Here is a 23,641-nt window from a genome sequence, read left to right on the forward strand (position 1 = left end):
AGAGAGAGAGAGAGAGAGAGACAGACAGACACAACAGACAGACAGACAGACAAAGTAGACTTTATTATTGGTTATATATGTGGCTCCACATTTACTGAACTTTTAATATCAGTAATTTTTTGTTTTTCATCAACTGAAAAAATTAAATGTATTTATTTGTGGTCTCCATCATGTTCTCACATTTTCATTTGGGACTTTTATTACATTTTTACTCTTTTCCTATAGATGGGTTGCTTACTTTTTCTCCTTATTTCTCTCCCTTTTAAAAAATTATTTATTTATTTATTTGTTTGTTACAAGGTCTCACTACACAGCTCAGACCCATGGTGATGCTCCTGTCTCTGCCTCCCCAACACTGAGATTACAGATGTGTGCCACCATGCTGTTTAGGTGTTCAGCATGGACCAGCACAGCATGTGGTACCAGGTATCAAACTCGGGTCCTTGTGCTTACCAAGCAGGTGCTTATACCACTGAGTAATTTTACCCACATTTATTTCTGTCATTTACAGCAGACATTTTCAGGTGATGTCTCTTTATGCTGATAATTCCATTTTCCATGAAGCTGATTGAATGAATTATTAAATTTCGAGCATTGTGAATTTTACTTCTGTGATTTCAATTTGGTTCTTTTTATAATTTATAATTTTCTTCATAAGAATTTGTATTTGTTTATTCTGATGCAAAACCTTTCTTTAACTCTTTGAAATATTTTTCTGTAGTTATTTGATGGTACTTTTAATATATACTTTGCTTGCTAATACCAAAATTTAGAGGGGCTGGGAAGATGGCTCAGTGGAATAAGCGTTTCCCTGGCAAGTGCAAGGGCCTGAGTTAAATCCCCGGTTCCACAAAAAACAAACAAACAAACAAAACCAATTAGACATGTTGTTGGTCTTTATTAACAGAAGTTTTCCTTTTTATATTTCTTTGTATGTCTAATAATGATTTGTGGAAATGGATAATGACATTCTGGAAAATATATTGTGTAAACTCCTGTTTCTGTTTCTATCCTTTGAAGAGAATGAAAGGATTTTTTTTTGTTCTAGTGTAGAGATAATTTACTGATTGATCATCTTGAACTTTTCTTGATTGTGTGCTTTGAAATGACATATATACAGGATGTCTAAAGTGTTTCCCACATCTCTTAGATTGTGTAAGAAAATGTTTATTTGGTAGACATAAGTTTCTGAAAGCTTGCCCATTACCAAAAAGGGTCTATTTTTGACTTCTTGTAAAAATACTCTTAGAAGATCTATTAAAATTGTATTCCACCTTCAACCTCTTGAAACATTTTTCACTAACCTTTATAGGTAATTTATATAAAAAATAATGTATGGAAAATACTTGTTATTCTCAGTGTTTGACACTGACAGTCTTAAAAAAAATTCTCTAGATTCCTCTACTCTGGTAAGCTCCCTTGGTAAACAGCATGTAGGTGTTTTCACAGTTCCTTGTGGAGGAATTTACTGTGTCCCATGTGAATTGTTTGGGGATGTATCAACTGAAATGTGTGTCTGTTTTATTTCAAATAGCCCGTAGTGGATTTCTAGCTGGTGGTCATCTTATTACACCCAGTTGAATTAAACTAGCATGGTGCTGGATACATGAGGTTCACCTGAGGACTGTTGCCAACATCATAACAGGAGAGAAACTGCCAAACACTTAGGGATGCTGTTTAGAGAAGCTGTTGGAGCTGTTGGAAGCTGCTGGTTCTCTTAGGCTGTTGTGCTGGAGGACCTTGTCATGCTGGCTTTCCCAGTGAACTTCGGAGGAATTCTGGTCCTCATTTTGAGCATTGCTTCCTGTCTCTGGAGGGGAAGATGGTATATTGCTCAGCCTAATAAAGAAGCTTGTTGCATTGGCTTTCCTAATGGGAAATTGGCTTTTCTCATTGCTGGAGGAGCTTGGGACCTCACTGTTGCTGAGGATGGTTGTGGTACTTTTGGGGGAGCTCTGGTGCTTTCATTGAGCATTGTTTCCTAGCTCCCATTCAGATCCTGCAGCCTGATAGCACAGATCCCTCATCCTGCTGGCATGGACTTCCTAGCTTCCACTGCTGACCACTGTGCCTAGCTAGCACAGATCTGTGAAGCAGAATTGCATGAGACTTGGTTGTGGGCTCTAGGCCTCCAGTTGGACTTGCGGGAAACATTGTTATAAGCTTGAGATTTTTATCTGGACTCAAGCAGGATATTAGGATCTAAGCCCTCAGCTGGGGTCTTTAGTTTTTTATGTGTGTGGACAGATTTCCTGCATTTCTTATATATGATTCTTGGTTGACTCATTATAAATACTACTGTAAAACCCATGCTGCATTGTTTCCCTTGCAAAAACACCAAACCACGACACTGTCTCATGTGGTTTTTATTCCTTTGCTGATTCTGTTTTTTGTCCTTTCAGCGTAATGAGCTTTAAATATATACACTTTGAGTTCTCTAAGTCTTTCTAGAGAGCTACCAAATCTGGGAACTCCTGATACAGGTGAAATGTTTAAATTGTTTTTCCCCAGATCTTTTCTCACTTTTGTCTCCTATTCTCTCTCCTTTGCTTCTTTTCCATTTTTCTCCTTTTCATTTTTTTCTTATTTTATTTTATATATATTTTTGATGGGGAGATGGTCAACCCAAAGTCTTCCAAATCCTAGACAATCCCTTTACCATGTAATTACATTGGTAGCCTTTTCAGAGTTTGTTTTGGAGTTGCTTTAAATCCTTATTAGGAGAGATTTAAATTAGGTTATCCTTTATGATGTGATACTTCATTTTCTTTGTAGGTAGATTTCATAGCTATTAATGAATTGTTGAAATGGTCTCTATTGCAGGTTGGTCTGGACTTATTAATGCTCTTTCCTTTATTATTATAGGGAAGACTTAATTGTGAATGTCAGTAAAATCTTGTCAAGCACTTAAGAAAGAGTAAAAAAAGGATACTTTTGATAAGGTTTCAGGTGAAAGCATAAAGGAGCATGAGAAAAAATATTGGAACCTAGAGAAAAGAGAATTCTTATTATATAGTGATGGAAATTTAGCAACACTGTCACTGTTGTAATATGCAATGTAAAATGTGTGCTGAGTGAATGGGTTGATGAAGTTAAGAAATTTGTAGGCAGCGTGCTTAATATGCTGCTAGATTGTTTCTTGCTACTTATGTGTGAGAAAGTATAGATAAATTAAATGTAGAACTATTAAGCAGAAATGATTCAAGACTGACAAATCATTTAATTAAGATTAAATTAATCATTTAATTGAGATTAAAAAATCTTAAACCTTTCCACATCACAGATAAATGCAAAACTTGTGTGAGATAAAGGTGAAATTTAGAGTATTATCAGCAAAGCCTACTCTAGATATGAGACAGAGAATATGACTGTAAGATGTTTTGTTGAGACCTCACAACGATCAAAGGTGATGTGTCAGGTATAAAGTTACACAAAAAGCCCTTTAGAGATTTTAAAGGTTTGCTTCAACAGTTGTAGTCTTAGTGAAACTATAGAAGCTTGCATAAAGCTCAAAGATACTGCCACTTAGAAGAAATTCAAGATTCAAAATTGTTTATCTCAGAGATCCATTGAGATAAGATAATAAATAGTTATTTAAACTGTTGTTTCTTTTTTATTTATTTAGTACAGGGTCTACAGGGTCTCACTACACAGATGGGACTCATAGTGATCCTTCTGTTTTCAGCTTCCCAAGTGCAGGGATTACAGGTGTGCACCACCATGCCCAGTCTTAAAATTGTTAAGTTTTGAGTTAATTTATTATTCAGCAATAAATAGCTAATATCCATAGGATAATAAGAAAAGGCTATCATATGCACATGTATATGTATATAGTTTTATCTCAACTATGTAAAACTGTATTTATGGAAGAAGATCTAAAGATGGTATCCATAGCAAAGATTATCTCTACATGGCAGAATCTTGGGATATTTAAGAATTATTCATGTATTTATTTATATTTTGCTGCACTTATAATCTGAATGTTTCCTATGTTTATGTATGTGTTTTAAAAATACATCAGAGGAATGGATAAATGTTTATGTAATGTTTTACTGTACATTTGGCAATGTGCTTGAGACTAATGAACCATAATGAGAATACAGTCTGTCTTTCTGATACATTTTTCCTTAATTTATGTGGGTTAAGGCTGAGGAAATGTTTTTTGTGGCAATTTCAGTGTAGTGCAGTACTGTATTTTTTGATTTTCTATGATTCTGATAGGCATGCAGTGGCACTATTCATATGTGTAATATTTCTCTTTAGACTAATTTGTTTTGGCATTGTTCTAATGGAAAGCTACAGGGGAGTGAATTTTATGTGAAGATGGCATTTGGGTTTTAAAAAGAAAAACTCTTGGAAATAGGTTTCAAAAATAATTTTCAAAAGTTGTTATCTGAAATGAAATCTGGGTTGTAGAATTTGCCATAGTATTAAAAATTCCATTATATGTTTTCATAACAATGGTGGCATCATTGCCTTCCTGAAATAGTATGCTAATACCGTATCTGTGCAATTAATGGTGTTCTGCAAAGTTCTGAATATGACAACAATAATGTTACATTATTCACATTAATATTTTAAAAATCTTGACAAAGTATATATATATATGTTTAAGATATATATGTATAGTGATTATATCGAGGTATGTAATATATCTTTCACATATTTATCTTTTTTGTAGTAAGAACATTTAAAATCTATTGCCTGAACAATTCAAAAACTTTACTATTATTAGCTAAGGTCACTTTGCCATGCAAAAGATCTTGAAAATATGTCCCTACCTAATTGGTGATTGCATTCTTTTTTTTCATCCCTCAATCCCTAGATGCTGATAAGCAGTATTCTACTTTTTACCTAAGTCTTATGTTTTTGGAATCCACAACTAAAAATTGAAAAAAAAATTAGAAATGCTTTAGGATATTAAGTTTCTTGTGTGCATTAAGAAAAATCCCCTGATGATTTATGTATATATTTCAATACCTCTTAATCATTTTTCATATTAGTTTTATCTTTTTATGTATTAATAATGTGAGGTTGTAATGCTAGTACTTGACAGAACTGGGATTTAAACCCAAGACTTACTATAAAGGCAAGGTTGTTCAATATTCTCAGTGTACTCCACTTCTTCCCCACAGCTTCCTTTCAGGGACTGATTAATTTTGCACAATTCTTTTGTTGGTCTGTTCATTGAACTTACTTTTGATTCACTTTATTGTTTTCCTATTCTGTTTCATTAATTTCTAATCTAATTTTTATTACATTGTTATTTCTGCTTGTTTTTTTTCTAAATTCTTAAGGTAATGGTTACATTAATAATTTGGGATACTTCTTTTTAAAAAAAAAGTAGTGTAGCAGTTTAAAGTTCCCTGATATACTTACAGACTAGAGTACTGATTTGCCGCAGTAGTATCATTCAATAAATTTGTTGATTAAATTTTTATTCAGTTCAAAGTATTTTCTTATTTTCCTTTCTTGAATATTATTTTGGGGTTGTTTAATCTTTACATGTTTGTGCCTTTCCCAAAGTCTCCTCTGAATTATTTTCTAAATTATGTTTACTGTGTACAGAGAATATATTTTGCAGCATTTTAAACTTTGAAATGTTTTGGAGCTTCTCATGTCATGACCTATCTGTCCTGGAGAATTTTGTAGCTTCAGTTGTTGGATGGGGTGCTCTTAAGATTGGATTTTAGGATTTTCTCTATTATTATTCTCTTTAACTGTTCTATATATCATGAAAAGAGTACCAAAGACTCTAAATATTATTGATGAATTGTCCATTTCTTTTTAATTCTGTCACTTACTTGAAGTATTTTTGTTGTTTTACTATAAGTTATACATACATACACACACATATAGGCATATTTGGCATATCTTCCTTACCTTTAATGATATTCATAAACAAATTTATTTGATAATAGTATAGGAACTCCTGTTTATTTATTTTGGTAGAACCAGGGATTAAACTCAGGCTCTTGTGCTTGCCAGGGAGGTGCTTACTGAGCCATCTCCCTGACCCCTCTTTACTATTAATGATTGCTCTCTAGATGATATATCTTCTTTTATCTACGTAATTATAACCCATTCACTACTTCATGCCTTTTATAGACACATATAATCCATTCCTATGTAATATTAAATTGATAATTGTTGAATTTGTCTTCCATTTTGCTATTTTTATATATCTCTTATAATTTGAGTTATAATATTATTCCTTCATTTCCATTTAAAGAATTAAGTCATTTTAGTGTAATATTTTATTCTTTTAATGACTTTTAACTTTAATTTTAGTAATGGTTATTTGTAAGATTACAATTCACAGGTTTACTTTTCAGAATTTATGAATTATTCTAATTCAATTTCAATGACATAGAAACTTTGTAATTGTGTACCTTTTTCCTTCTCCCTCTTTGCTTTTAAAAATGTTTGCTTCTTTATATATATGGATACAGTGGGATAATTCAGTATGTACATGCAGTGTCTAATAATCAAGTCAGAGTAAGTAGCATTTCCATCTCCTGAAACATTCATTATTTTGGAGGGGATGTTTGAGTTTTCTTTTAGTTCTTCATAAAGCATAACAAGTTATTATAAACTCTATTTATACTAATTTACTATAGATCATTTGTACTATTTTAAATCCCTTTAGAAGACAATTAACTAGAGTCCTGAAGGTCTGAGAGTCATCCAAGTAAAGTCATGAAATATTAAGTCATTACATTATCCAGCCATATCCCAGATTGAAATTTTTATACCTCTTTATTGGAGACAGTCTTAGTTTTTTTTAAAAAATGTGTTTGGTATAGGAGCTCACTATGCAGCTCAGACTCTTAGTGGTCCTTCTGTTTCAGCTTCTCCAGTGTTGGGATTAGAGGCATGCATAACTACACCCAGTCTTGGTGGCTGGCTCAGCATACTCATGGGTGGGGCTAGTGTGGCATGTGGTGCTGGGGATTGAGCCCCGGTCCCTGAGCTTGCCTAAGCAGACACTTAGTCTGTTGAGCTGTCTTGCTGACTGGACTCTGTTTGTTTGTTGTTCTTGTTCTTGTTGTTATTCTTGTTGTTTATGTCATTGTTATTCTTCTTCTTCTTGTTCTTCTTGTTGTTTTTCCTGTTCTTCTTCCTGCTGTTTTCCTTCCTTCCTTCCTTTCTTCCTCCTCCATTTCTTCTCCTCCCTCTCCCCCTCGCCCTCCCCCTCGCTCTCGCTCTCCCCTCCCCATCTTCTTCTTCCTCCTCTTTCTCCTCCTCCTCCTCTTCATCCTCCTCCTCTTCTTTTTTCTTATTCATATTGTACATTGAACTCTGAACATCACATTTGTCAGGCAGGTGCCATGCTGGTGAGCTATATTTTTGGCTTTGATTCCAGTCTTAGATTACTTTCTAATTTTAGTAATTGCTTCTTGTAGGTAGCCAGAATAGGGATCTCTTTTGACCTAAATCTTAGGGTTCCAGTATGTGTATTCCAAATAACATATAATACTCATATCATTAACAAGTTTTCTCTCCCTCCTTCTGTCCCTCCCTCCTTTCCTCTCTTGCTTTGCTTGCTTTATTTTCCTTTTGTGCTCCAGAGCACTAACTAGAATACCTCTAGGGACAAGATTGAAGACTGTAGGGGTGTGTATTAAATGTAACAGTTAAAGCCTTCCCCATGACTTATGGCTAGAGAAAAGTAAATAGCTTTGCACTGTGGGACTGTGTGGCCTAGGTCTGATCCCACCCTTCCAAGAGCAAGAGCAGAAAGACAACCCATTCCATCTTGCTCTAGGAAGTTGCCAAATACAGAAGAGGAGGGTGGCAGAGGATGTTATAAAACAATGAGTGGAAAGTTTGCATCCTCTCTCAGGAGAGAAGTAAAAATTGGAAATGAGTAGTCACCATGGGTGGCAACAGCAGGAGCAGAGGACCACACTACATCACTTACCTGCCATACTTGGGATCTTACGTATGAAAAATGGATGTAAGGTAGGATCCCACCCTACCCTACGAAAAGAAACCTGGGAGGAGAGAGACTTGCCAGTGGAAGAGGGAAACAGGAAGCTGAGCAAGGACCCCAGGAGAAGCCAGTTGTATATGGGACTGGAAGCAGATATCTGTCTCTGTTTGAAAATAGCAAAACAACTGAGAGAAAAATTGAAGAAAAATAGGATAAAGTGGGCAGGATGCTTTCTCTTTCCCCTCATTTTCCTCTCTCCCTTATCCATCATCCTTAAATTTCCCCATCACAGGCCAAAACCACTCTACCAAAGGAAAACACTTTGTATACAAACTCCCAATTTATGATTGGTTCTGCTGTATAAATGGATTTTGCTCCTCTTCTAAGGTACATAATTAATAGTTAGCATAGTTAATGTGTTTCTAAACTGTGCTTGATGCTATTGTTATTGCTAATTATGTTAGTAGTCTGATTTTCATATCTGTTGCAATCATTTGTCCTCCATTCTCTAGCAATATGGTGAATCTCTGGGATAGCCTCAACACACCTTAACACCAAAGGACTGTGAGAGAAATAAACCTTTCCTCTTTTACAAAAGAGTGGATTGAGTGATAGGGACTGAGCAAAACAGATCCCAGTGTCTCACTGTTAATTAGGAAGGTAGAATCTTGGAACAGACACAAATCAAGAACTTCCTACAAATAGAAGACATCCTTAAAGAACAAACATTTCCTGGAGACACCTTGACACAATTGATTACCCACCTACTTCAAAACCTTACAAGGGTCAACACTGAAAACAAAATGAATAATTTTTAAAAATGGAAAATGACAAGATACCGATGCAAAATACAACCTCAGATCTCCAGCCCACCCAGAACAAATCCAGGAGGCAATGAGATAGAGTAAAATGAAAGACACACACCTCAATTACAGAAATGGTAGAAACTAAACAAAGGAAACAAATCCATAATAGTATAAAGAAAATTATCATAAGACTATCTTTCAGGTTAATAAAGATATGACAACCATAATGAAAGAATTGCACACCAAATCTATAGTAGATATAGATAGAAATAGAGGAACATAGGAAAATTATGGATACCATGAATGAGTAATACAGAAATAAATAGAAAGCATGAAATGGATTCACATACCCAGGAAATAAAAAATTCCATTGAAAGCTAGAAAAACTGTTTCAATGAAAGTGAAGATAAACTTTCAGACCTTGAAGACAGGATCATGGCTACTGATCATGAAAGGAAAGTTCTCTAAAAAATAACAAGGAAACAGGAAATAATTCAACAGTTGTAAGATGTTGCAAAAAAAGAATATTGTAAGACTGATAGGTGTCAATGAAAAAAGCATGAACAGAAATGACATAAAAAGATTATTCAAAGAAATAATATCAGAAAATTTCTCAAGCACGAGAAAAGCCTCTTACACATGAATGAGGCATATAGAACTCCAATTAGGCATGGCAAAAGTAAATCTACACTCAGATGTATAATAAGATCTGAGAAATTCAGCACAAGAACAGAATATTAAAAGCTGCCAGGGAAAAGAAGCATCACCTACAAAGGGAAGCCAATAAGAATCACAGGAGACTTTCCAACACAAACCATCAAGTCAAGAAGAGCTTGAAGTGGGAGTATTTCAAGTCCTAAAAGAAAACAAATTGCATCCCAGATTGATACCCTGCAGTAATATCTTTCAGAATTAATTAATGGAGAAATAATTTCATGGCTAAGAATAACTGAATACATTTATGACTACCAAACTAGCATTTCAAAAAATGCTAAAAGATATTCTAAACTGAGTTAAAAATGACAACAATTCCAAGAACAGCAACAGAAAGAAACCACCAGGCAAGACAATCAGAGGGGAAAAATGAGGAAGCAACATCAGTAAAAGTAGAAGAAAAAGATAAACCAATACATATCACTTATAACCATCAATGTGAATGGCCTGAATTCACCCATCAAACAAAACAAAACAAAGCAAGGCAAAATGAGAAAAAACACTGACTGGCAGAGTGGACCAAGCAAGAAGATCCAGAAATATGCTGTATACAAGCAACACATTTAACTAAAAAAGAAATTCATAGTCAAAAGATGGAAAACAGTATGTGACAGGAACCCAGTAAAAACAAAGAAACAAAAAACAGAGTAGTATTCTGTTTGCAGACAATGTGAGCTTGTGAACTTCAAACCAAGAATGATCAAAAGATGCACCAAACTGAAGTCAAAGTGGATCAAAGATTTAAATGTTAAAACAGAAACACTAAATCTCAAAAAAGTAGATAGGAATCTTGAAGACATAGGTGTAGGAAGAGACTTTCTTAAAATACCAGACTACAAGAAATAACATAAATAGTAAAAAACTTTGATTCATCTTATTTAAAAGCTTTTGAACAGCAGAGATATCACTAACAGTGTGCAAAGCCAACCCATAAAGTTGGGAAAAAATTTAACCAGTTGTCCCTCAGACAAAGTTGTTATATCTCAAACATAAAAGAATGAGAAAAATAGATGCTTCTAATTGAACAGCCCTATCCAAAAAATGGGTGCCTGAGATGAATACACACTTCTCAGATAAAGAAATAGAAATGGCAAATAAATACATAAAAAAGTTCAAACCACACTGAGAGTTCATCTCACTCTAGAACAAATGGTTATCATCAAGAAATAAATCAAGAACAAAGTTTGAAGGTTTTGTGGGAAATAAGGAACTCTTTTCCACTGTTGTTAATACAGACTGGTGCTACCAATGTGGCAGTCAGTATAGGGAATCCTTAAATAGCTAAGATTAGTGTTTCCATTTGACCCAGCTATTTTCCTTCTGGGCATCCCCAAAGCATTGAAAACATCATACCACGGCAAGATATGTGTGTCCATATTTATAACAACCATTTTGTAATAGCTATATTTTAGAAACAACAGAAATGACTATCAACTAAAGAATGGATAACAAAGTTGTGGTAGTTTTCTAAAATGGAGTACTTTATTTTTTTGCAGAACTGGGGATTGAACTTAGGACCTTGCACTTGCCAGGCAAGTGTTTATTCTACTGAGCTATCTCCCCAGCCTTTTTTTCCCCCTTTTCTTTCTTATGTTTTTGGGAAGGGTCTACAGGGTGTTCAGAGTCTTGCTACTAGATTGGACTCATAGTGATCCACCTGTTTACAGCCTCCCAAGAGCTGGGATTACAGGTGTGTGTCACCATGTCCAGTCTCACAATGGAGTACTTCTCAGCCATAAATATGGATAAAGGTGAGATTTTTATAAGTAAATAGATGCAACTTGAGATCATACTCATAAGCAAAATAAGTCATGTGCACATTTGTAAACGTTATATTTTCCCTCTGATGTGAGAAACTGAAAGAGTAAATAATGTTTAAAATGTACAATAGAAAATATTAAATGTGAAGCAATTTTTCAAAAGGAAAAATGGAACTAGGCTAAAGAGAAGGAAATGGAAGGAATGAATGGAAAAGAAAAGAATTCAAGTTATAGACTACTGTCTTTTTAATTCATTGAAAAGGCAAGTTTCTGCTAATATCAATTGGAGAAATTTTTACACCCATACCTTGTACTCTGAGTACTTTAAAGATAACAAAATGCAATGTACTAGCTATTGTTATTCTTCTATTATTTTGTTTAAAAATTTTGTTTTACTTTTTTCCATAAAATAAATAAAAAACATTATATAAAGACACACAGTTTTAAAAAGTAAAAGACTGTCCCGTGCTGTGAAACTGTGTAATACAAATTTTTCTAAAATGAAACTAATCAAAGAACCAGAGAGTTAGTCCATATTCATGAATAGAAAGACTTAAGGTTTTATTTCATTCCTACTTGATATACAGAATCAATACAACCTCAGTCAAATTCTCACTATGTTATACTGAGGATATTAATGAACTAATTCTGAAGATTACATGGGGTTGGGAAAAACCCCAAGTAATACTTATTGCAATATTAAAGTTGAAGAAAGTCTGAGGAGAACTGAGCCTAATATTTATTATGAAGCAACGCCCAAGGCAATATGTTACTGGTAAAAGAATAAATAGACCATTGGATTACAAAAGAGAACAGAGAGAGAGAGGGAGAGTGAGAGCGAGCGAGTGAGAGAGAGAGAGATCTCATTATAAATATAAATAAAATTAAGTGACTTTTGACAAAAGAAAAACAGAAATACAAAGGAATAAAAACAGAAATAAAAAGGAAGAAAAAAGATACTATGTACAACAATTAATACTGGAATACCTGAACATTCATGGGAATAAAAATGAATCTACACTCAAAAACAAACCAAAATGGATCATAAATTTAGATGTAAAACATAAACTATAAAAGTAAGATTAAAAAACATGGGCATATTTTAAGTATGAAATCAAGGAGATAATACATGATAATCCAGGAAGAAAAGAATTGATAAGTTAGACTTCATTAAAATTAAAACTTATGCACTGTGAAAGAAATTATCAAGGGAATAAAAAAAAAGCCACAGGCTAGATAAAAACATTTGAAAGAGTCGTCGGATAAAAGACTTTTATTCAAAATACAGTCTTTACTCAAAATTCAATATGCAAACAATGTAGGATTTAAATCAGATACCTTACTTAACAAAATACACATGCAGAAAATATGCACAGGAAAATATATTCCACATCATATGTTATTTGGGATTTGAACATTAAAATAACCATGTGATACCATTACATACCTATTAAAATGGCCAAAATCCATAATACTGTATTAGTTCCATCAAGTTCTGATGAAAGCACACAACAAGAAAAACTCATTTGTTTCCAGGGGAAATTCAAGTTTGGAAGACACTTTGGCAGCTTTTTATAAAATAAAGATACCCTTCTGATAGAATTCAGAAATTGTATTCTTTGATATTTATAAAAAATGTAGTTGAAAATTTATGTTCACACAAAAATTTATATATGAATATATATATGAAAAGTTTCCTTCAGACTAATCAGAAAAACTGAGTAACAACCAAGATTTCCTACAGTAAGTTGGTGGATAGACAAAGTGAAACATTCTGAAAATGGAATGTTATTCATTATAACCCAGATATAAGCAAAAGACAGAAAAGATGTGGAAATATTTGCATGCATATCACTGAGTGAAAAAGTCAATCTGAAGGTGTGTGATTGCATGCTATTAAAAGATAAGGTAATATGAATAAAAACAATGAAAATGTTGCAGATTTCAAAACAAGATGATAGGAAATTAACAATGGTTATTATATTACAATTACACAATTATTTTAGCTAACTTCTTTATATGTATGTATATATATGTATATATATATATTATTATTTTTTTTTACCTTCCTTCTTTTCTCCTTTCTCTCATCGTAATTGTTCTTTCCTTTTGAGCAATTTCTTTCCCTTTCACAATATCTATTGTACATTTTGGGTCTTATTTACTCTTTTTAGTTACACTAGGGAGACAATGTAATGTTTACACATGAAGTCTGATTTATTTCACTTGTGAGTGTGGTCTCTAATTGCATCCATTTACCTACAAAATTCTTGAATTTCCTTTGTTTATATAACTCATACTACATAAGCTAATATTTATACTACATTGTAGTTAAAGCTGAACTAGAGAAACAGTAAGAGTTTCAGGATACAGTAAACTATTCTAGAGTTAGGTGGTGTGCAGCTGTCTTACTGTGTAGCAGCCTTGGCCAGCCAGGTCGAGCTCTACACTGGTGCCAACATGCCCATCATGGGGCTGGGCACGTGGAAGTCACATCTAGGTCAGGTGACCGAGGCCATGAAGGTAACGATTGACCTCAGGTGCCACCACATTGATTGTGCCCAGGTGTATCAGAATGAGAAGGAGATGGGTGTGGCCCTGCACAAGAAGCTCAAGGAGTGGGTGGTGAAGCACCAGGAGCTCTTCATCAGCAGCAAGCTGTAGTACACATTCCGTGAAAAGAGCCTGGTGAAAGAAGCCTTCCAGAAGACTCTCACTGATCTGCAGCTGGAATATTTGGACTTGTACTTTATCCATTGACCAACAGGCTTCTATCATGGAGCTGACTATTTCCCATTGGATGCAAGAGACAATGTGATTCCCAGTGACACTGATTTTGTGGACACCTGGTTGACCATGGAAGAGCTGGTGGATGAAGGGCTGGTGAAAGCAAGTGGCATCTCCAACTTCAACCATCTTCAGATTGAGAGGATCTTAAACAAGTCTGCTTAAAGTATAAGCCAGCTATTAACCAGATCAAATGTCACCCATACCTAACTCAGAAGTTGATCCAGTACTGCCAGTCCAAAGGCATTGTGGTGACTTCTTACAGTCTCCTTGGTTCTCCAGAAAGGCCTTGGACTAAGGCAGAAGACTCTTCCATCCTGGAAGATCCTAGGATTAAGGAAATTGCAAACAAGTACAGTAAAACCACTGCCCAGGTGCTGATCCATTTCCCCATGCAGAAGAATTTGGTAGTGATCCCCAAATCTGTGACACCAGTCCGCATTGTTGAGAACTTCTAGGTCTTTGACTTTGATCTGGGCAGTGAGGACATGGCAACCTCACTCAGCTGTGATAGGAACTGGAGGGTCTGTGCCTTGGTGATCTGTGTCAACCACAAGGATTACCCTTTCCATGCAGAGTTTTGAAGCTGTGGATGCTTGCTGTTCCTCATTATCTTGCACCTGGTTTTCCTGCCTCATTTGTCCTTGCAAGTGTAGTGTGCCTTGTGTCACTCGGCAGTGGGCAGCAACCTAGAGACAAAGCACTGAAGGCCTGTTGACCTAACACCTGGTGTGAAGAGTAGCATCAGTAGATGATATGTCTTTTCTTTGCCTTTTATCATGTCTTCTTGGGGAAGGTACAAGCTGAGTACCCTTTTCTGACCTAAGAGAAGCAACTTCTACAAAGTCAAAATATTGTTACTAACAGCTACTTTTTGACTCATTACAACTGTAATGCTATTATCAAAACTTCTCTTTGCCTCAAATCAAAAGTGTTTTTGTGAAAATAGAAAACTATTCTATATTATACTCTAGATGGTTGTGTCAAAGATTATGTCCATGGGTGAGTGCACATGTGTATAGGTGTTTAAAATTTGAAGCTTGCAGATGTGTTCGCTAAGGGTACACATGTATGAAAAGCTTTTGCACCAGAATAGTGCTAAACGGGAGATGATAGAATCTGCAGAAGATAGGACTGTGTAGAAAGTGCTTAGATCATTGTGCCCTCAGAGAATAGTGAGAAACCAATCTCTCTTTTTCTTCTATTTGCTTCTTAGTTCATGAAGTATATAATTTGCTCTACATTCATTCCTGCCATTCTCTATTGCCTTACCAGAGTCCCAAAGGTATGTGGCCACCTGATCTTGTGTTGAAGATAATGAGATAGATTAAGCATTTTCTGCTTACAGTTTTTCTCAAGTATAGTTTTGTTATAGTGACAGATATCTGACTAAATATAGTCAAGTACTTTTTTTTTTTTTTGCGGAACTGTGGATTGAACTCAGGCCTTTGCACTTGCGAGGCAAGCACTTATTCTACTGAGCTATCTCCCTGACCCCCAATTAAATGTAGTCAAAACTCATATACTGTACCAAGAATGAATCCTCATATAAGCTATAGACTTTGAATTATGATGCTGTATCAGTGTGGGTCCATTGCTGGTACCAATTGTATTACTCTGGTACAGGATTTTGATCATGGTGGGGGCTATGGGTATATTGAAGCAGGAATGTGTTGGAAATTTCTATACATTCTGTTGCTTTATGCATGAATTTAAAAATGCTTATGTAGTAAAGCCTATTTAAAAATAGATTATTAAAATTCATAAAATATTTTTGAAAAATTTATAAACTCATATAGGATTCTAGGATGAACTGTGACAAATTGATCTAACTTCATAACAAATGCATGGCATAACAATACTAAAGTAGATGAGGGAGACAAAAAAGTAACCAAGTGTTTAAAAAACAAAGAATCCAAGGAAAAGCAAAGGCTTTTTTATTGCAAAGAAAACTTGCAGTGAAAAAAATTGAAGCTGGAACAACTTGAATAATAAAAAAGTAAGATAATACTAAATTACAGTCCAGGGTATAATAAAGAAGGATGCACCTACTTTTGGAAGACAGGTTGGCAGTTTCTTATAAGGCTAACCATATTCTTAACATATGATCCAGCAATTGTATGCCATTTAAATGAGTTGAAAATTTATGTCTGCATGAAAATTTACATGTGAATATTTATAAAAGCTTTATTCATAATTGCCAAACTTGGAGACGACTATGATTTCCTTCACAAGGTGAATGGGTAAACTGTAGTACATCTGCACTATGGAATATTGTGAAATGATAAAAATGAAAGACAAAAATGCCAAAATTTTTGGATATATTTAGAGATGAAAAATGACAAAACTGTTAAGTGGGTAAGAAGAGACAAATCACTGTGCATAAGAAGAATTCCTAATAATTTATGTGTATGCTTTTCCCTTGAGCGTGTGAAGCAATACTCATTATTCTTTAAATATGAGCTACATTTCATAACTTCCTTCAGAACAGTACAGAAAGGCATATAAAGAATAATTTTACACAGAAGAAATCTGACAGAAAGTACTTCCCTATGTGATCAAAGTTAACATCATATTTGATAGTATGAACCATTGATATGTGATGAAAATGTCTCTTTACTTTTCTCTAGTCTTCCTCCTGAAAATCCTACAATAATCTAATCATAGAATAATCAGTAGACAAACCTAAATTAAGGAACATTCTTAAACTGCCTTACCAACACTCTTCAAAACAATAGTCAAAGTCATGAATTACAAATGTCTGAAAAGTTTTCATAATTTTACCTAAGGATACGTGATGAAAAAGTATAACTTGTTGTCCTGGGTGGTATCCAGAAACACAGAAAAAGCATTATGAAAAAACAAAAAAAAAATATAAATACTCTATAGGCTTTAGTAACTAATAATATATCAATATTGATTCATTAACTATGAAATGTGTACTAGACTATGTAAGATATTAAGTGCAGGAAAAATTAGCAGGTATACAGAAAATCTCAGTGCTAGTTTTGTATTAAATTTATCACTAAATTATTTAAATAATTTAGATTTATATATCTAAAACTACGATAAATACAACCCAAATGTCCATCAACAAGTGCATTTATGATTAAATTTATCACTGAATTATTTATTTATAAGTAATTTGGATTTATAAATCTAAAACTATGACAAATACAACCCAAACATCCATCAACAAATGAGTTGATAAACAAAAGCAATATATCCACCCATTCAGTGTACTGTCATTCAGTTACTAAAAAGAGACACTAATAAATCTTATAGCAAGGATAAATTTAAAAAGTTATGCTAGTGAAAAAGTCAGACACAAACCTTCTCACCTTATATCTGTTCACAAGGAGTGATCAAAAACTACTGTGAATACTTAAATTAGTAACAATATGTTACAGTTAAAGACATATTGCCAAGAACAATGGGATAAATATGTTAAAGCAATGGAAAATATTTTGAGAGAAATCAGCAGGTTTTTTTTTTACTGTAATGAATTTTAAAATTTAAACACTTAATTCCTTTTTATCATACCTCATTGATTAGCTATTTACAACTAGTTGTGTCAAATAAAAACATTGTGATGTGTCCTCAGCCCCTTTATTTACTGGATCTGGTGCCATGCAAATTCTAGGTCTTGCTAGGTCAAAAAGACCATGAAAAACATTTCAAATTAATTCAGGACATCAAGGCGACCACAAAAGTGCAACTAAGGACACTCCTTAAAGGGTACTTCCAGAACTACTTCAGAAAATGGCAAAGACAGTGGAATAAGTATACTTGAAAAGAAAAGGAATATTTTGAATGAGATAAATGGCAGTATGTCTTTCATTGTAATAAAATTTTAATTTACTTTAACATTGACAACAAATAAAAAATTAGACTACTGTTATTATGGAAAGTGTGCATTTTAGAGTCAGTGATGGTTTGCATTACAGTTCTGACCCCTGGTAGCCATTTGCCTTGGGATAATATAACTACATTGAGCAAGTTTGTATATACTACAGTGCTGGGTATACAATGAAGAATAAGACAATTTCCATCTTCTTTGGGAGCACAGAGTAAAGTGAGAAAAAGATGCAAAAAAACAATAATAATACAAAGTGATAGAATATAGTTATTTCTAGTGGTGTGGTCAGGAATCTGTTGGAAAACTTATGGAAATATATTGTCAGTTTGTCTATGGATAATCAGCACCATTTATATCAGATTTTAAAGAAAAATAATTTATCTCCATATTTGCTATCTTCAACCTACTATCTTCTTTTTCTTATGTATCTAGCACAGGGTCTACAGGGTCTCACTACATAGATAGGACTTGTAGTGATTCTCCTGTTTTTAGCTTCCTGAATGTTGGGATTACAGGGATACCCCACCACGCCCAGTCTCTGTCACTGTCTCAGTGTGCACCATAGGTGGGGCTGGCACTTCATGCTGGGAATTGAACCCCAGCCTCTGCACTCTTCCTAAGAAGGTGTTTTAGTCTACTGAGCTATCTGGCTGGCCCTCTATCTTATCTTCTTTAATAATTTCTTCCTTAAGTCATGCAACTACAGTCCTGAGAACTCCTTTACTATCTTTTCCAGCAGTACCCAGTAAAATGACTTTAAATGTAAATATGACACATCTCAATTTTATGTAGAATCCTAAGCTATTAAAATAAACTCAAATACGTAACATTGATATGAGAGTCTTATATATCAAAGAAGTAGCCTAGATATAACTCTAGCTTTATCAAGACCTAATACTTTCCTATTGAAGTGCATATTTGTCTCAGTACCATCAATTTCTCTCAGCCTCAGGATTTTCTAAAAAAAATGTTTTCCTTGTGCCTGAGTTGCTCTTTATCACTATTGTTCACATCAGAAATTTCCACATAGTCTTCAAGATTCAGTTTCAATGACACTTTACCAAAGAAAGACTTCTTTGACCTGCTAAATCATTCCTGTTAACGCTGCTCCTACAATACCATGGTTTTTATATAAAGGGCTTTGCCACCATTTTTTTTACTCATCTTATGTTCAATTTCTGCTTTTCCAATCAAATTATAAGTTACATGAAGGGTCAGATCATTTCTTATCCTTACTATATTATGGCACTTAAATACAATATTTGTCTCAGACAGGTGTTCACAATACCCAGTGAGTAAATGAGCACAGAGAACAATATTATAGTAGAGAACAGTGCATGTTATAAAAGATATGTTCAAAAATAATTATTAAGTGTGCTATTTGTTGAATAGACAAAAGCTAGAAGGTATGAAAAGTGTTTGAAAATGCCACAAAGTAAAAATGTTAGAGCATAAGGACCTTGGAGTGAATGCTGAGATATAAAGCTTTCCTTTTCTCCAGTATGACAAAGTTAGGCACTTAACAATTACTTCATAAAAGTTGTTGAATTATTTCTATTCTTCTGATTTAAAAATAATAATTTAGTCTCCTAAAGGCATTAGAATTTAACTTTGTAGCAGTTTAAATTCCTTGTAAACAACTATTTTTGTGGGAGTATAGGACTCATTTTTTCCTAATCTCATGAAGAACCAAAATTGATTAATTTATTATGCAATGATGTATAATTTAAAGGATAATTAAAATTTGACATATCAGAAGTGTAGAAATCACTAAACATACCTAGACTTTAAAGCACAAACTTTTTATAGCACTCATTTTCCTTGAGACTAGATTGAATCAGTGGAGTGCACTTAGAAAATGATGTTTAAATGAGAAGAGTGAATTTTAGTTGCAGTAGACACATCTGTGAAGCCTAACTTAAAACTCCAAAATCTATGAGATTGATGTCCTCTTCACCTAGGTAAAACCAAAAGAGAAAGGGGCTTTGCATTAACTTTAAAGTCATTTGCAGTTCTGTGTTTTCATTATGCCTAAAACGTTCTGAAAAATCCTTTTTATTTTTTTGTATTTTAGGGAAGGGTCTACATGGTGGGGTGTTCAGGGTCTCATTACTAGATCAGACTTGCAGTGAACCTCCTGTTTACAGCCTCCCAAGAGCTGGGATTACAGGTGTGCACCACTACACCCAGTCTCAATTGCCATCTCAGCATGACCCTACTTGCTTGCAGGCGCTTTAATCCACTGAGCTATTTGCTTTTTGTTTTTTTTGGATTTATTATTTTTTACTTTAAAGATAGAAAAAAGACAAAAATGATACAGAAGTTCAAAACAAGATGATGGGAAATTAACAATGGTTATTATATTGCATAGTACATCTTCAAAGTAGTTTCTCAGAGAGAAACCAAGTGGTATGGGGGAAAATAACAAAGAAGAGCTTACTATTTTTAACTTCATTCTTAAATGTTCTAGATAAACATAGAAAATCTGCATTGTTATTTTTGGTTATTTTAATGTATTTGGTACAGGGTCTCACTATGCAGCTTGGACTCATAGTGATCCTCATGTTTTCAGCCTCCCTAGCACCAGGATTACAGGAGTTCACCATCACTCCCAGCCTCAGTAGTTGGCTCAGTGTGCCTGCAGGCCAGGGCTGGTGCAATATGTGGCACTGGGGATTGAACCCCAGTCTGTGCACTTGCCTAAGAAGGCACTTAGTCCACTGAGCTGTCTAGTGGGCCCTTAGAAAATCTGATAATGTCTATGTCACCAATATTTTATTTTTTAAATTTTAGTCAGAAATCCTTAAGCATGTGTAATATTTAAAGTATCCCAAATTTGTGTATCATGAAAATTTGTTAGTCATGCATAGTCATGTTGTCAGTTTATCATCATCTTGGAAATATGTATTCTAAGACTACAACCACTGTAGTAGAAAGTTGTAGATCATTTCTTACAGCAATGATCTTCAATTAACAGAAAGTAAATGTAAAAATTTAAAATGACACATTTTTTTACACCTGACTTAATTTTAAGTCAGAACAAAATATATGCGAAAATTCATTTAAAACAAAAATGGGTCTATTCTATAGCTCAGTTTTAATGATTGCAATCCATAGGCAGAACCATAGCTCTGAACTGTGAGGAGAGTGCACATTATAGTGAGAGACAGAAATGAATAAACAAAATACAAGTATCCAAGGCCAAGAAGATAGCTCCGCTAAATAATTGCCTGGAAAGCACAAAGTCCTGAGTTTGACCCTGATACCAAAAAAAGTCCAGAATTCCACAGTCTCTCAACCATTGAGCTATTTGGACAGCCCTGAAAAATCCTTTTGAAGAAGTAGAATTTCTGGAGTCATACTATGAAGATATCCATAGTTTCTCTTCTCAGTGAAATAGTAATAACTAGCAAAAATTATAAAGAACAACCATGTGAAGTATCCCAAACAACCTAAAGAATAAGCAAACAGGTGAAAATTTAGTGAAAAAGATCTATTAAATTTTGGCAAAATAGCAAACCTATGTAGTACAGTCATGTGCTACACAAAGACCTTTCAGCAAATAACCACATATATGATGGATGGTGATCTCATAAATGATAGTGGATCTGAGAAATTTATACTACTTGGTATAAATAAATAGGCAAAACTTGTGGTCATGTGAAAGTATAGTGCAAACCATTTTTACAGTACATAAAACTTGATAATAAAAATTAATAAGCATATTAGTTTTTGTGTTTATTATATATTTTTCATTATTTTACACCTACTACTTAAGTTAAAAAGCTTAATATAAAACATTATGTCTTCCAGTCACAGTGATTCATGTCTGTAATACCAACTACTCAGGTGGATGATACAGAAGGATCTCAAAGTTTAACTGGTCCCAGATGACTAGTTTTAACTGTCTGAAAGTTTAAAAGGGAGTAAGGAGCTGGGATGTGACTTAGTGGTACATCCCTTGCCTAGAATTCAGTAGGCCCTTGGTTCAATTCCCAATGCTGGTAGTGGTAGAGGTTGTCAAGAATAAGCAAAAAGTTCAATGTACCATTTATGCTGGCAACGGCCTCATAACAGGACCCTAATATACAAGAGTAAAATAATTGAAAGCCCATATATACCTTTTAAAGTTTATGAGGTAAATCCCTGAAAGGAAAAATTATCCAACTACAGTCACACTATGGCTTTGTGATAAAAGGATTCCAGTAACCTGGATTTTATTCCTACAGGCTATGTATGATTGACAGAGATAGCTATATTCCTCTAGCAAATGCAATTCATTTTTTTTAATGTGGAACAAGATATTTTGAGGCATTAAAGACATGTAAATGGATGATTAAAATACATGATAAAGGGGATCACAGAGTTCTAAGAGCTACAGCATGAAACTAATTGGCCTGGAGAGACGCTTCAGTTGAAAGTTTAGGAAGTATGGAATGTTCAGCTAGATCAAAAAGTTGAGGAAGTTTACATGGATAGAATAACACTGCAGTAATGTAGAGCCAGAAGAAATTTTAGACCCGGAAATTTTTACCTATCAAACAACATGGAGGAGTGGGTTACAAGGTTTATTTTTAGATAGCATATTCAAAACAAAATTCCTTGGGGCCGGGGAGATAGCTCAGTAGAATAAGCACTTGCCTGGAAAGCTCAAGGGCCTGAGTTCAATCCCCGGTTCTGAAAAAAAAAAAAAAAAATTCCTTTAGCTTTTTTTGTGGCCATGGGTTTCACAAGGTACTTAATGTACTTTAACTACATAATATAGCTATATGTGTAATTTAATTTATAAATATCTTTTACTTCTTTAATCAGAATTTGCCACATTTTATTTTTGGTTAATGTTGAGGAAGCTCCCTATTTACCATTACTAATTCTTATCTCTTCCCTTCTCTCCAGGGAGATTCTGCTGTATTTTGTGTTTAGCATATTCACATATCTTTTAAACTAATCTTTCATATGATACTTAAAATTAATTTGTAACACCAGTTATATATATTGTTTTCCAATATACATTTGTTCTTAATTTTGGCATTTAAATTTTTTCTATGTTAATGCATGTAATTTTATTTTATAGTATAGTACTTAATTATATGAGTGTACCACAATTTTAATTTTTTTGTGTTAAAAGATAAATTTTCATTCTTATAAACAATCCTACAATGAATTCTATTTTTACATTTATGTGTGACAGAGTTTCCCATGGTATAGCCCTGCAGATGCAGTTGCCTAGTCAGAATACAAACATTTTTTCAGATTCTGAAACATTTATGTTAAATTGATATTTTGATGTCATGAATTCTGCATTTTCAGCAGTTGTAAATTTTTTTTTGAATGTTTGCAATACAAAATGTTTACATTCCTTGTGTGAGGTTGTGACATGTACACAACACAGTTTATTTTCTTTCTTCATTGACTTTTCCCTCTTTCCATCCTATCTACTCATCTCTTGATACAGTTCCTTTCCTTGATACATGTTTGAGATACTGATGTTTACATTCTTCCTGTGGCATTGGTATGTAGACCTAACACATCCACTTCCTTTTCTTCATCACTGTCTTTTTCCTTCTTCCTCACTGAAACTCTTGATTTACTTCCCATTTTAGAAAGATCTATCTTCCTTCTTTCTATTTGCTATCTTTATAGTGGTCTTTGTTTACAAGTTGGGTTTCCCATATATAAGAAACCATGTAATATTTAAGCATGTGTGTCTTATTTATTGCGCTTAACATTATAGTCGTATTTCTCTTAACCATTTACCAGTTCAACTATTTAAGTACAA

The 23,641-nt window shown here is 34.0% G+C and overlaps 1 protein-coding gene and 1 pseudogene across 1 annotated transcript in view; both read left to right on the forward strand.

Annotated features, from left to right (window-relative positions):
- Positions 1-23,641, forward strand: part of Agbl4 (ATP/GTP binding protein like 4) — a 1,571,060-nt gene that overhangs the window by 219,469 nt on the left and 1,327,950 nt on the right. The window lies entirely within an intron of this gene.
- On the forward strand, positions 11,174-14,587 carry LOC105743217 (annotated as a pseudogene).

Source organism: Octodon degus, unplaced genomic scaffold, assembly GCF_000260255.1.
Source record: "Octodon degus isolate 3935 unplaced genomic scaffold, OctDeg1.0 scaffold00107, whole genome shotgun sequence".
Taxonomy (NCBI): Eukaryota; Metazoa; Chordata; class Mammalia; order Rodentia; family Octodontidae; genus Octodon; species Octodon degus.